The 14,118-nt window shown below is 41.0% G+C and overlaps 2 protein-coding genes across 7 annotated transcripts in view; both read left to right on the forward strand.

Annotated features, from left to right (window-relative positions):
* The window catches only part of unc-13, a 4,182,017-nt gene that overhangs the window by 1,353,253 nt on the left and 2,814,646 nt on the right, over positions 1–14,118 (forward strand). The gene's annotated exons all lie outside the window — the stretch shown is intronic.
* LOC137234219 (uncharacterized) overlaps positions 5,756–14,118 on the forward strand; it is a 142,480-nt gene continuing 134,117 nt past the window's right edge. Inside the window, exon 1 of the mRNA XM_067757842.1 lies at positions 5,756–5,882. The gene's annotated coding sequence lies outside the window, so the exon portion shown is untranslated. The remainder of the gene's footprint in view (positions 5,883–14,118) is intronic.

Raw genomic sequence — 14,118 nt, forward strand, 5'->3', positions numbered from 1 at the left:
AAAAATAAGAGAAAATTTCAAAATGGGCGTGGCTCCGCCCTTTTTCATTTAATTTGTCTAGGATACTTTTAACGCCATAAGTCGAACAAAAATTAACCAATCCTTTTGAAATTTGGTAGTGGCATAGATTTTATGACGTTAACTGCTTTCTGTGAAAATGGGCGAAATCGGTTGATGCCACGCCCAGTTTTTATACACAGTCGTCCGTCTGTCCTTCCGCATGGCCGTTAATACGATAACTTGAGCAAAAATCGACATATCTTTAATGAACTTAGTTCACGTGCTTACTTGAACTCACTTTATCTTGGTATGAAAAATGAACGAAATCCGCCTATGACCACGCCCACTTTTTCGATATCGAAAATTACGAAAAATGAAAAAAATTCCATAATTCTATACCAAATACGAAAAAGGGATGAAACATGGTAAGGTAATTGGATTGTTTTATTGAAGCGAAATATAACTTCAGAAAAAAACTTTATAAAATGGTTGTGACACCTACCATATTAAGTAGAAAAAATGAAAAATTTGTCCAGGGCGAAATAAAAAACCCTTAAAATCTTGGCAGGTATTACATATATAAATAAATTAGCGGTATCCAACAGATGAAGTTCTGGGCCACCCTGGTCCACATTTTGGTCAATATCTGGAAAACGCCTTCACATATACAACTACCACCACTCCCTTTTAAAATACTCATTAACTCCTTTCGTTTGATACCCATATGGCACAAACGAATTCTAGAGTCACCCCTGGCCCACCTTTATGGCCATATCTCGAAACGGCGCCCACCTATGGAACTAAGGATTACTCCCTTTTAAAATACTCATTAACACCTTTCGTTTGATACCCATATTGTACAAACAAATTCTAGAGTCACCCCTGGTCCACCTTTATGGCGATAATTCGAAAATGCGACCACCTATACAACAACCACCACTCCCTTTTAAAACCCTCATTAATACCTTTAATTTGATACCCATATCGTACAAACACATTCTAGAGTCACCCCTGGTCCACCTTTATGACGATATTTCGAAACGGCGTCCACCTATAGAACTATGGCCCACTCCCTTTTAAAATACTCATTAACACCTTTAATTTGATACCCATATCGTACAAACATATTCTAAAGTCACCCCTGGTCCACCTTTATTGCGATATCTCGAAAAGGGGAACACCTATAGAACGAAGGCCCACTCCCTTTTAAAAATACTCATTAACACGTTTCATTTGATACCCATATCGTACTAACAAAGTCTAGAGTCACCCCTGGTCCACCTTTATTGCGATACTTCGAAAAGGCGTCCACCTATAGAACTAAGGCCCTTTTAAAATACTCATTAACTACTTTCGTTTGATACCCATATTGCACAAACGAATTCTAGAGTCACCCCTGGCCCACCTTTATGGCGATATCTCGAAACGGCGTCCACCTATGGAACTAAGGATTACTCCCTTTTAAAATACTCATTAACACCTTTCTTTTGATACCCATATTGTACAAACAAATTCTAGGGTCACCCCTGGTCCACCTTTATGGCGATATCTCGAAACGGCGTCCACCTATGGAACTAAGGATTACTCCCTTTTAAAATACTCATTAACACCTTTCTTTTGATACCCATATTGTACAAACAAATTCTAGAGTCACCCCTGGTCCACCTTTATGGCGATATCTCGAAACGGCGTCCACCTATGGGACTAAGGATTACTCCCTTTTAAAATACTTATTAACACCTTTCTTTTGATACCCATATTGTGCAAACAAATTCTAGGGTCACCCTTGGTCCACCTTTATGGCGATATCTCGAAACGGCGTCCACCTATGGAACTAAGGATTACTCCCTTTTAAAATACTCATTAACACCTTTCTTTTGATACCCATATTGTACAAACAAATTCTAGGGTCACCCCTGGTCCACCTTTATGGCGATATCTCGAAACGGCGTCCACCTATGGAACTAAGGATTACTCCCTTTTAAAATACTCATTAACACCTTTCTTTTGATACCCATATTGTACAAACAAATTCTAGAGTCACCCCTGGTCCACCTTTATGGCGATATCTCGAAACGGCGTCCACCTATGGGACTAAGGATTACTCCCTTTTAAAATACTTATTAACACCTTTCTTTTGATACCCATATTGTACAAACAAATTCTAGAGTCACCCCTGGTCCACCTTTATGGCGATATTTCGAAAATGCGACCACCTATACAACAACCACCACTCCCTTTTAAAACCCTCATTAATACCTTTAATTTGATACCCATATCGTACAAACACATTCTAGAGTCACCCATGGTCCACCTTTATGGCGATATTTCAAAACGGCGGCCACCTATAGAAGTAAGGCCCACTCCCTTTTAAAATACTCATTAACACCTTTCATTTGATACCCATATCGTACAAACATATTCTAAAGTCACCCCTGGTCCACCTTTATGGCTATATCTCGAAAAGGCGAACACCTATAGAACGAAGGCACACTCCCTTTTAAAAATACTTATTAACACCTTTCATTTGATACCCATATCGTACTAACAAAGTCTAGAGTCACCCCTGGCCCACCTTTATGACGATATCTCGAAACGGCGTCCACCTATGGAACTAAGGATTACTCCCTTTTAAAATACTCATTAACACCTTTCGTTTGATGCCCATATTGTACAAACAAATTCTAGGGTCACCCATGGTCCACCTTTATGGCGATATCTCGAAACGGCGTCCACCTATGGGACTAAGGATTACTCCCTTTTAAAATACTTATTAACACCTTTCTTTTGATACCCATATTGTACAAACAAATTCTAGGGTCACCCCTGGTCCACCTTTATGGCGATATCTCGAAACGGCGTCCACCTATGGAACTAAGGATTACTCCCTTTTAAAATACTCATTAACACCTTTCATTTGATACCCATATCGTACAAACGCATTCTAGAGTCACCCCTGTTCCACCTTTATGGCGATATCTCGAAAAGGCGACCACCTAAACAACAACCACCACTCCCTTTTAAAACCCTTATTAATACCTTTAATTTGATACCTATATCGTACAAACACATTCTAGAGTCAACCCTGGTCCACCTTTATGGCGATATTTAGAAACGGCATCCACCTATAGAACTAAGGCCCACTCATTAACACCATTTGTTTGATGCCCATATTGTACAAACAAATTCTAGGGTCACCCCTGTTCCACCTTTGTAGCGATATCTCGAAACGGCGTCCACCTATGGAACTAAGGATTACTCCCTTTTAAAATACTCATTGACACCTTTAATTTGATACCCATATCGTACAAACGCATTCTAGAGTCAACCCTGATCCACCTTTATGGCTATATCCCTAAATGGCGTCCACCTATAGAACTATGGCCCACTCCCTCATAAAATACTCTTTAATGCCTTTCATTTGATAGACATGTCATACAAACACATTCCAGGGTTTCCCTCGGTTCATTTTCCTACATGGTTATTTTCCCTTATGTTGTCACCATAGCTCTCAACTGAGTATGTAATGTTCGGTTACACCCGAATTTAACCTTATTTTTTATGTTTTTTTTTTTTAGTCCAAATCGGATATCATCAAAAGTCAAATCAAATCGAATAAATAATTGATTGATCGGTGACTAAAAGGTGCCAAATGGTTAAGATTTTATAAATTTACGGGTCTTTTCTCTTTTATTTTCATGCAGAAGCTGGATAAGAATAGCACACATCAAATTCCTCAAACTCCTAACGGACTGAGGCTGATTGACTTTGCCGGTGCTCGAAACATGGTCATATCCAGCACGAGGTTCATGCATAAAAAGATACATCAAGCTACATTGCTGTCTCCTGATCGAAATACTCGCAATCATATCGATCACGTTGTGATAGACAGATGGCATGCCTCCAAGGTTTTAGATGTGCGCAGGATCCGAGGACCTAACATCGACTCGGACCATTATCTCTTTGCAGCCAAATTACGCACCCGCCTCAGCACGGCTAAAACCAAGGAACAAAAAACCCAAGGAAAGCTAGACGTCGAAAAGCTTCAATCAAAACAGACTGCCAATGATTTCGTAACTCGACTCTCACACCTGCTATCTGAGAGCACAACTCAGCCTGTAGGAATACAGGAGTAGTGCGAGCATAACTCCAAAGTACTTCGTACTGCCGCCGAGGAAAAAATTGGTTACCGGCGGCCACGAAAAAACAACTGGTACGTTGAGGAATGCCGCGTTGCAACCAAAAGAAAAGACGCTGCCTATAGGGCTACCTTAAAAGTGAGCGCAACAAGAGGAGTGTGTGAACGCTATCGTGAGATGAAAAGGGAAGCGAGACGCCTTTTCAGGAAGAAAAACGCAGAAGAAGAAAGGGGTGAGTGCGAGGAGCTTGAGCTGCTAGCCACCAAGAATAAAGCTCGAATATTTTACCAAAAAAAACGGCGACAGACGGAAGGTTTTAAGACCGGGGCAAACTCCTGTAGGAACGCAAACGGCGACCTTGTAACTGATGTCCAGAGAGTGCTCAGATTATGGAGGGAACACTTCTCTGTTCTCCTAAGTGGAGGCAGAAATTCAGCGCGCAGAGATGAAGAACCCGATCCGGCAATCGATGATGATGGAATATATGTCCCCCGCGCCGTGGGCGCTGATGGATTGCCTGCGGAGCTATTCAAGTACGGCGGCAAGGAGTTGGTCAGGCGCATGCAGCAGCTTCTTCGCAAAATATGGGCGTACGAGTGCATGTCCGACGATTGGAATCTAAGTGTTCTTTGCCCAGTCCACAAGAAGGGGGATACTGAAAAATGCACCAACTATCGTGGAATCAGCCTTCTTCATATCGCATATAAAGTCCTTTGAAGTGTATTGTGCGAAAGATTGAAGCCCACCGTGAACCGGCTGATTGGACCTTATGAGTGCGGCTTCAGACCTGATAATTCTACCATCGACCAGATTTTCACAATGCGCCAAATCTTGGAAAAAACCCGTGAAAAGAGAATCGACACACATCACCCCTTTGTCGATTTTAAATCCGCCTTCGACAGCGCGAAAAGGAGCTGCCTATATGTCGCTATGTCTGAATTTGGTTTTTCCGCAAAACTTATATGGCTGTGCATAATGACATTGAGCAACACCATCAGCTCAGTCAGAATTGGGAAGGACCTCTCCGAGCCGTTCGAAACTAGCCGAGGTTTCAGACAGGGTGACCCCCCCTCATGCGATTTCTTCAACTTGATGCTGGAGAAAATTATACTAGCTGCAGAACTTAACCGTACTGGAGCAATATTCTATAAAAGCGTGCAATTACTGGCATATGCTGATGACATTGATATCATCGGCCTAAGCACCCGCGCTGTTATTTCTGCTTACTCCAAACTGGAAAAAGAAGCGGTAAATATGGGTTTGATGGTGAATGAGGACAAAACGAAGTACCTGCTGTCATCGAGCAAAGAGTCAGCCAATACGCGCCATGGCAACCACGCTACTGTTGGCAGCCATAATTTCGAAAAAATAAAAGACTTCGTTTATTTGGGAACCAGCATCAACACTAGCAACAACATCAGCACTGAAATCCAGCGAAGAATCAATCTTGCCAATAAATGCTACTTTGGACTAGGTAGGTAATTGAAAAGTAAAGTCCTCTCTCGGCGAACGAAAATCATACTCTACAAGTCACTTATCGTACCCGTCCAGCTATATGGGGGAGAAGCATGGACCATGACAACAGCAGATGAAGCGGCTTTGGGAGTGTTCGAGATAAAAGTTCTTCGAAAGATTTATGGACCTCTACGCGACGTCGATGGCGAGTACCGAAGAAGATTTAATGATAAGCTGTACGAGCTATACGCAGACATCCACATAGACGGTTAAGAGCCAATTAATTAAGTAAGTTGTGTGTGTGTCTGTCTAATATCATGTCTATATCTGCATGTCTGTTACGCTCAAATGCAAATAATTTTTACTCCTAGACGAATTTTTTATAAAATTAGGAATTAATTTGAATTTTCTACACTTTAAACGAAATTTTACACTATATCTAGGTTAGGTTAGGTTGGGTGGTAGCTGCCTTGATAGGGGAAGCTCACTTGGACAACATGAAGGTCCGTTGTGATACCACATAAATAAACTAAAATAACTGTTACGTAGATATAATTACTTAGAGAATCGTTGGGTAGCAACGATAAAGTTCTTTACTAAACGATTAAGACCTTTACTAAATATCGTTTTTTTTAAATAGTAAAATCCAGTTTTTAAAGTAAGAACGCCGCCGCAGCCCGTATATAATAGAGCTTACCCCTCTGCTGCCGATAAAGTAATTGGCGGAAACCTCTTTGTATAAAATTCGTTAACACAGCACTTTTCCAATTAAAAGAGGGCACACATATATGTAAATATTCAATATATATTTTCAAGTACAGCGAAAGTATAACAATAAGGAAATGAAATTAAATTGAAATATAATCGAAAATAATAATTAATTTAATGTATTTAAATAAAATTTCAACTGCCCGAAGGCGGGTGGGCTATAAATACGGCGAACGATTGCGATTCGGGCGATGCGTTTGAGTGGGCAGTTTAATGTAAACTGATTTATGTGAGTGTGCGCGGTAGCGATTGCAGACACAGCAAAGCTGCACTTGCTGCGCTTGGCGCCGCACTGGCCGGGTGTTGCCAGACGAAGGGGGCGGACATAGTCCGAAAATTGGATCATGTCTTCAACATACTAGTTTTCTAGGGACATGAAGCAGAGGGTACCAAAGGTAGGGTTAGCACTGCTAGGCAGTTGGTAGCACGCACAATTTGGCAATGTTCCGGGTTAATAATCCGTTTTGGGTTTTGAGTTCCACAACTCAAACATGGTTTTCCGATCGTGGGTGTAATGGCCCCAAACGCCATTCGTTCGGGTAGTAAATCATCCTTGACCACGGCTAAATCTCCAACTTGAATATTGCGTTGAGGGAATTTCCATTTGTACCGCTTGTGCAGCTCCTTGAGGCACTCGTTGTTCCATCGTGTGCTGAACTGATGGTGAAGCACTTTGACTTTCTGCCATTTATTGACCAAGGTGAGATGCTCTGCAGTTGGCTCCGGCAATTATAAGAGTGGTGCGCCACGCAGGAAATGCGCTGGGGTTAGGAATAGGGGATTATCTGGTAACCTTGCCGTGCGCGGACGTGTTTTTGATCGCTCTTCGAATTGTTATTCTTTTTACTTTGTAAACAAGTTTTATCTTTTATAAATATTCATTAATATAATAGAAAACAGTTTATAAGTTTAATTTCGTATTAAATCTTTACACAGTGCAATATACATAGTGGCTTTTTGTGCAATTTAAACATTCAGTCTGTGTGTTCATAGATCATAGATTTTCACAAAAACTTGTGATAACTGCATACCTTTTTTTTTGGTAGCTGCTATTAGCAAGTCATTGTGTGCCCTTTTTTCTTTCTGTAGTGTTCGCTGCAGCTGTTCAATTTATCCTATACTTATAGTTTCTCTTGCCTATTTTTCTTTTGGGTTTGTTTAACTTTGCAATTATGTTGGATTGCTGTGTCAATAAGTGCACCAATCAAAAGAAAATTTCAAAAAAAGAATCCCCACAAGGCTGTGTCGAGACTTCCAGTGAGACGATCTCTGGCAAATTAACGATGCACGGACTAATAGTGGTACTTTTGCGACTGTTTGTTCTACGTCACCAATGTTGATTTCGCTGGACTCCCCAATTCACCCTACACCTCCACCGGTATCTTTAGCTCCAACAATAACAGTTACCGATATTGGGGTTGTTGCTAGCGATACAAGTGTACTTGAAAAAAATAGTACTTCATTGACGGGCTCGATAACCAACGCTAAGAAAAGCAATGCGTTTTCTGTCAACTGTTCTATAACGACCGCAACTTCCCAGCTCTCTGGTGCGCTATCCGCTACTCCTTTGCAGGTGACTACCGTGCCACCTCGTAGGGCTGAATTTGTGTTCCGATTACACGCCTCGCTTACCGAAAATGATATTGCTCATTACGTTTGCTCTAAACTTGGTGTTATGTTGCACCCACTAGTAACATGTGTATAAATTTAACTTTAAATATGAGAGAGACATCTCCTCATTTAAAATATCCCTTTCAGATGAATATTTCGATTAGGCACTTGATTCCTCTTTTTGGCCTAAGCATACTGTGGTTGACTTGTTCACAAGAAAGGCGAGGGCCGAACCTGTTTTATTACAGCCAAAAAACGGTATGACGAACACAGTAATAACAACACAAAGGTAATTGCTGATCTGTCCCGTCTTCTAATTAATTATCAAAATGTTCGTGGTTTACGATCAAAACTTGTTCCATTCTTCCTTAATTTTTTTAACTTTTCTGCACAATAATAATTACAGTTCTGAGGTTTTCTCAAATAAATATGCTGTTTATCGGCGTGATCGCATCTCTAGAGCGGGAGGTGTCCTTACTGCTGTTGAATCTAACCTATCATCTGAGTTGATTTCGCTGGAAAATATCTCCCATATCGAATTTATAGCAGTTAGGCTTTCATTCGGTAGCTATAGCGTAATTGTTTGCTGTTCGTATATACCACCTCGTTCGGATATGGATGTTGCTTGTTAGACTCATCTCTTTTACAGATTAACAATGTTCCAAATAGTGGAAATAAAATGCTGGATTTAGTATTTGTGGATGGCTCGGTGGGTACTGCCCTTACGCAAATCCCACCTTTATCCCTTCCGGAAGACCCTCTTCACCCTACGGTAGAGATTTCTGTTGACTTCTGTTCTCAGCCTACCCCGTAGGATTCAAGTACAGTCTCGTCCCCGATCTAGATGCTTCTACAAAGCGAATTTCATTATGTTCAATGATCTGTTTGCTCCCCATGATTGGTCGAATCTCTATGCTTGCACTGATGTCGATTCGGCTATCTCTATATTTTACAGTACGCTTGATGGCTTCTTTGATACCTGCATTCCTACTCGCTATACCCTATGTTCGAATAAGCCCCCTTGGTTTTCAAGGCAACTTATCAGACTTAATAACATTAAATCTAGGCTTTATAAGAGATTCAAGAAATCTGAAGCATCTGCAGACCTCTCTAAATATCTAATAGCTCGTTCTAAATTTCACCGTCTTAATCAGCTTTGTTATAAAAATTACTTGAGTTGTTGTAAAGCCCAATTTTTTAGAAATCCAAAAAAGTTTTACAGTTTCGTAAATTCAAAACGGAAAACTTCTGGGTATCCTTCCTCATTAACCTTTGGAGGTAAAAAAGCTTGCACTGATGGCGACGTTGCTCAGCTATTTTCTGAGTTCTTTAAGTCCACGTATTCATCCAGTGTTTTCATTCCGGCCAATATCCCTATCGCTTAGATAGCTCGAATTCCATTAGGAATCCTGCTATTGATGGTAATATTGTTCTTCAGAGTCTTCAATCTTTGAAGCCCAACTTTTCTCCGGGACCGGACGGTGTTCCTAGTTGCGTGCTTAGGTACTGCGCCGAAAACATGTATGAGCATATTTTTAAATTATTTGAGCTACCTCTGTGATCTGCGTCATTCCCGGCACTTTGGAAACAGTCTTTTATTATACCCCTATACCCCTGCATAAAAAAGGTAGTAGGTCAAAAGTTGAAAACTACAGGGATATTGCTAAACTTTCAGTCATTCCTAAAGTCTTTGAACAGATTGTTACCAGTCAACTGCAATATCAGTGTTCTAGTCTTTTATCTCCATGGCAACACGGTTTCATTCGTCAAAGGTCAACCACTACAAATTTGCTTGTATTCACCTCTATAGTTATGGAAGGATTTTTAGCGAACAAGCAAACGGATGTCATCTACACGGACTTCAGCAAAGCATTTGATACCGTCAACCTTGAGTTACTTATTCATAAGCTTGATTTAATGGGTTTCCGTTTCACCTATTAATGTGGCTGAAAAGCTATCTCTCTAACCGGACCCGAAAAGTCCTGTTCAAGTGCAATCTGTCGGAATCGTTTGGAGTTTCCTCCGGCGTACCCCAGGGAAGTCATCTAGGCCCTTTGCTCTTTGCCCTTTTCATGAATGACTTGCCACAGACAATATTATATTCCCATACTATAATGTATGCGGATGATGTAAAAGTTTGCTACACTTACTGTGTTACTGATTTGAGTTCCTTGGATCTTCAGGCCGACTTGGACTCGTTCCAATGCTGGTGCACAACAAATTTACTAGCTTTAAATTACTCTAAACGTAAGCATATGACATTTCACCGAGTGAAGTCAGCATTGAAACCTTATGTAATAGATGGTACGCCTTTGGAGCGTATATCTATTGCAAATGATCTAGGTGTCCTTTTTGATCCGAAATTGAATTTTAACATGCATATTTCATCTATTGCCAACAAAGCGTTGGGTTTACTTGGATTTGTTAAAAGATGGGCTAAAGAGTTCGATGATTCGTGCCTCAATAAGGTTCTTTACACATCGCTGGTTCGTTCAATACTCGAGTATTGCTCATGCGTTTGGTCCCCTGTTTCTCAAAAGCATATAAAGCGTCTTGAGTCAGTTCAAAAGCAATTTTTGATATTTGCATTGCGCGGCCTTAATTGGGACTCAAGTCTCCACCTTCCTCCATACAGAAGTAGACTTCTTCTTATTAACTTACCCACTCTGGAACATCGGAGAATATTACTGGGGGTATTGTTCATCCATAAGCTCATTATTGGAGAAATTGATTCTGCGGACCTTCTCAGCCGCTTATTTTTTGCGGTTCCCCCTAGAGTATCCAGACACTACGTTCCTTTCTATTTACCCCTTTTTCGACGAAACTTTGCTAAAAATAATCCTCTTCTTCTCTGGTGCGCGCACTACAATGACTTGTATAGCTGTATAATTCTTGAATGTACTTTTGCCACTATACGTAAGGCAATACTTGCATATCTAATTTAAGAGATACAAGCTAATTTAATTTGTCGGCATTTTATTTCTTCCATAAAAAACATGAGCTATCTCGTTTAAGGATGGAGGAACATTTATCAACATGTATTATTAAGAAGGAACAAGACAGTGCTGTCTTGATTGGAATCTGGTGCATTCCAACAACGTAAAAAACATGCTTTTTCATGAGTCGCTGACCTCAATCGTATTCATTCCGGCAGTATAATCTTATGGGTCAGGCATCGAGCTGATTGGAATCCGGTGCATTCCAACAACACAGGTCATGTTACTTTTTTATGCCTTGTGATGGCGTATCCTCATTACACTACTCTTAGCACTGCCGGATTCCCATGACATGCTGATTGGAATCTTGTTGCATTCCAACAGGAAGATTGGAATCCACTGCATTCCGAAATCATGCTGAGCGGAATCTGATGCATTCCGCCAGTATAAGATCTTATTTCTGCTCATATTTCTTATTATTATATTCTGAAATTAAGGAGTAGTGCTCAATTATATATCTTTATTTGTAATATAACATTGTTGTAATCTCGATATTTCTTAAATTTTATCTTTTGAGTTGTATATTTATATATCACCATTAACATTAAATATCGACCATTGTTTGTCGTCGACTTTAAATAATAAATAAATAAATTGGATCTTCGGAAATAGGGGAGAGCGGTCGGGAGTTGAGGATGGTCTCTATGCATACTAAGAGGGTAGTGAGCTCTTCGAAGGATAACTTCTGGTTCCCTGCTACTTTCGTAAAGTGTATCTTTAAACTTTTCACGGCCGCTTCCCATAGACCACCCATGTGGAGGGCGTATGGTGGGATGAATTTCCGTGAGAATCCGTGAGTTGCATACTTTTCGGCGACGTCTGTAGCGACTTCATTGAGGAATGTGGTGAACTTGTAATAAGCGTTGTGCGTCAACGAACGTCTTTCCGTTGTCAAAAATTATCTGATGGGGTAGGCCACGGCGGCCAGTAACTCGGGCAAAAACTGCATTGAAGGCGTTCGTGGTAAGATAAGAACACACTTCTAAATGAACAGCCTTTGTGGAAAACAGACGAACACAAAAACATACGCTTTCACATACGAAGCTCGGCGAAGGGGAGAGGTTTTTACCATAAATCTTCCACCAAATTCGACTCCTGTTGTGTGGAAGGGTAGGGAATATTTTGACCTCTCGGGTGGCAAGGCTACCATTGTCTGCGTTTTCATCTGCTGTTTGTAGATGGTGCAGGTTCCACAGTGGAAGATGAGCTTTTTGACCTTTTGCTTCAAACGTGGAATGTAGTACTGTTGCTGTACCATTCGGATATTAATTTTTCTGATGTGGGGTAAATTTTCATAAATTGAGGTCCATTCTTGGAGAGCCCCGGGCTTCACGTCTTCGTCCTAATCCGTGCCTTCCATCCAGAGCTGTTGCAGCAACTTTTTTGCAAGAATCATTATTGACTATAGCCATCCTGCGGGGTCAAACAAATTCGCAACTGCTGATAATATCTTACTTTTTGCTGATGGTGGATCATACGTATAGGTTAAGTTGTCGGTCAGCGCGTTCCACTGAATTCCGAGGATTTTTGCGGAACTCGAATCGTGGAATTTGAGAAAGTCGACGTCTAGCAAATCATGGTCGGGAACGGGTTTTAAGATTTCGGGGTGATTTCCCAACAACTTTCTCAAAGGGAACCCTGCCGATTTTAAAGCTTCGATAACCTGGTTCATGGAGTTCAAAGTGTACTGTATATTATGATCGCCTGACAAAATATCGTCAACATAGGTTTCATTTAATAAAATGTTTTTAGCGAGCGGATATTCGTCTTGACAGTCGTAGGAAAGTTGGTGTAGGGTTTGAATTGCCAAGTATGGCGCGCAGTTTACGCCATAGGTGACTGTTTTCAGTCGAAAATCTTCTATCGGCAGAGTTGGGTGTTTGCGAAAAACAATTCCATGAAAATCTTTATCTTCTTCATGGATGAGTATTTGGCGATACATTTTCTCAATATCGCCGTTAAAAATAAACTTATAAAGTCGCCATTTAAGCATGACGAGCATTAAGTCATTTTGTGGTATGGGGCCTGTATGGAGGACATCGTTCAACCAGTTGCCAGAATGTGACATTTTTGATGCGTTGAAGACGACTTGCACTTTTGTGGTTTTGCTGTCGGGTTTTATGACAGCATGATGGGGTAGATAAAATGATAGATATTTACCATCTCTAATTATCTCTTTTTGGGGGGTGGGTTCCATGTGATCCATGGTTAAATATTCATTAAGGACTTCAAAATATTTGTCTCTTAATTCGGGTTTTCTTTCGAGGGTGCGTTCGATGCTGATGTACTGCTGTTGTGTTGCGGGTGGCGAATACCGAGTGCCAGATTTGCTGTAAATTCGGTCTTGAACGGCAGGTTGACTCTGTAGCGTGCATCTTCCAAGCAGTGGTTTTCCAGTACAGGGCTTCACAGTATTCGTCATCAGCTGATCGTTGTTGGGTTTGATGAACTTCTTCCTGTTCCCAAAATTGTCTCAAAATTTGGTTGAGGGGGTCATCGGTGCATTCCGTGGTATGAGTGCTGAACGTTGATACCTTTTCAGCTACAGGGCCGTTTAATATCAATCCGAGTATTGTATTTTGAGCAAGTAATGTTCCACTCAAATTCCGTTGGAGCCCTTCGGTGAGGATTTGCGAGTGATATCGCTGCCGATTACCACATCGATTTTCGATGGTATCAAATAGTGTGGATCGGCTAACGGTAACCGGGACAGTTCTTCGAGATCGATGCTTGAAACGCTGTGGGCAAGAACTTAGTTTCGGCAAAATTATTGCTTGTGCGTCTAGCATTTGGGTTAAGTCTGCCGAACAGAATTTTATCTGGCAGACTTTATTTGCGTTCCACCCATTCCAGATATCTAGTGGAGAGACTCTTTTGTGGGTAGACCAAGAAGCTTTTGTATACGGAATGATACAAAAGTTTTTTGTGAACCTTTGTCTATTAGGGCACGAATTTTATGAAATTCGCCAGCATAGTATACTGATACTACTGCTGTTGGTAGTACGGTGGTTCCATGATTACTCGAAAAGTGTGTAGAAACCGGGTTTTTGTCCTGAGACTGTTGGGAGGAGGTGGCTCTTGCGGCGGCTTTCGATGTTGAGGGTCGCTCGTCCTCCGTTCTCCTAGGGGCGCCGGCTTCGACATTTTGA

This window comes from Eurosta solidaginis, chromosome X, assembly GCF_040869045.1.
Source record: "Eurosta solidaginis isolate ZX-2024a chromosome X, ASM4086904v1, whole genome shotgun sequence".
In the NCBI taxonomy this organism is placed as follows: Eukaryota; Metazoa; Arthropoda; class Insecta; order Diptera; family Tephritidae; genus Eurosta; species Eurosta solidaginis.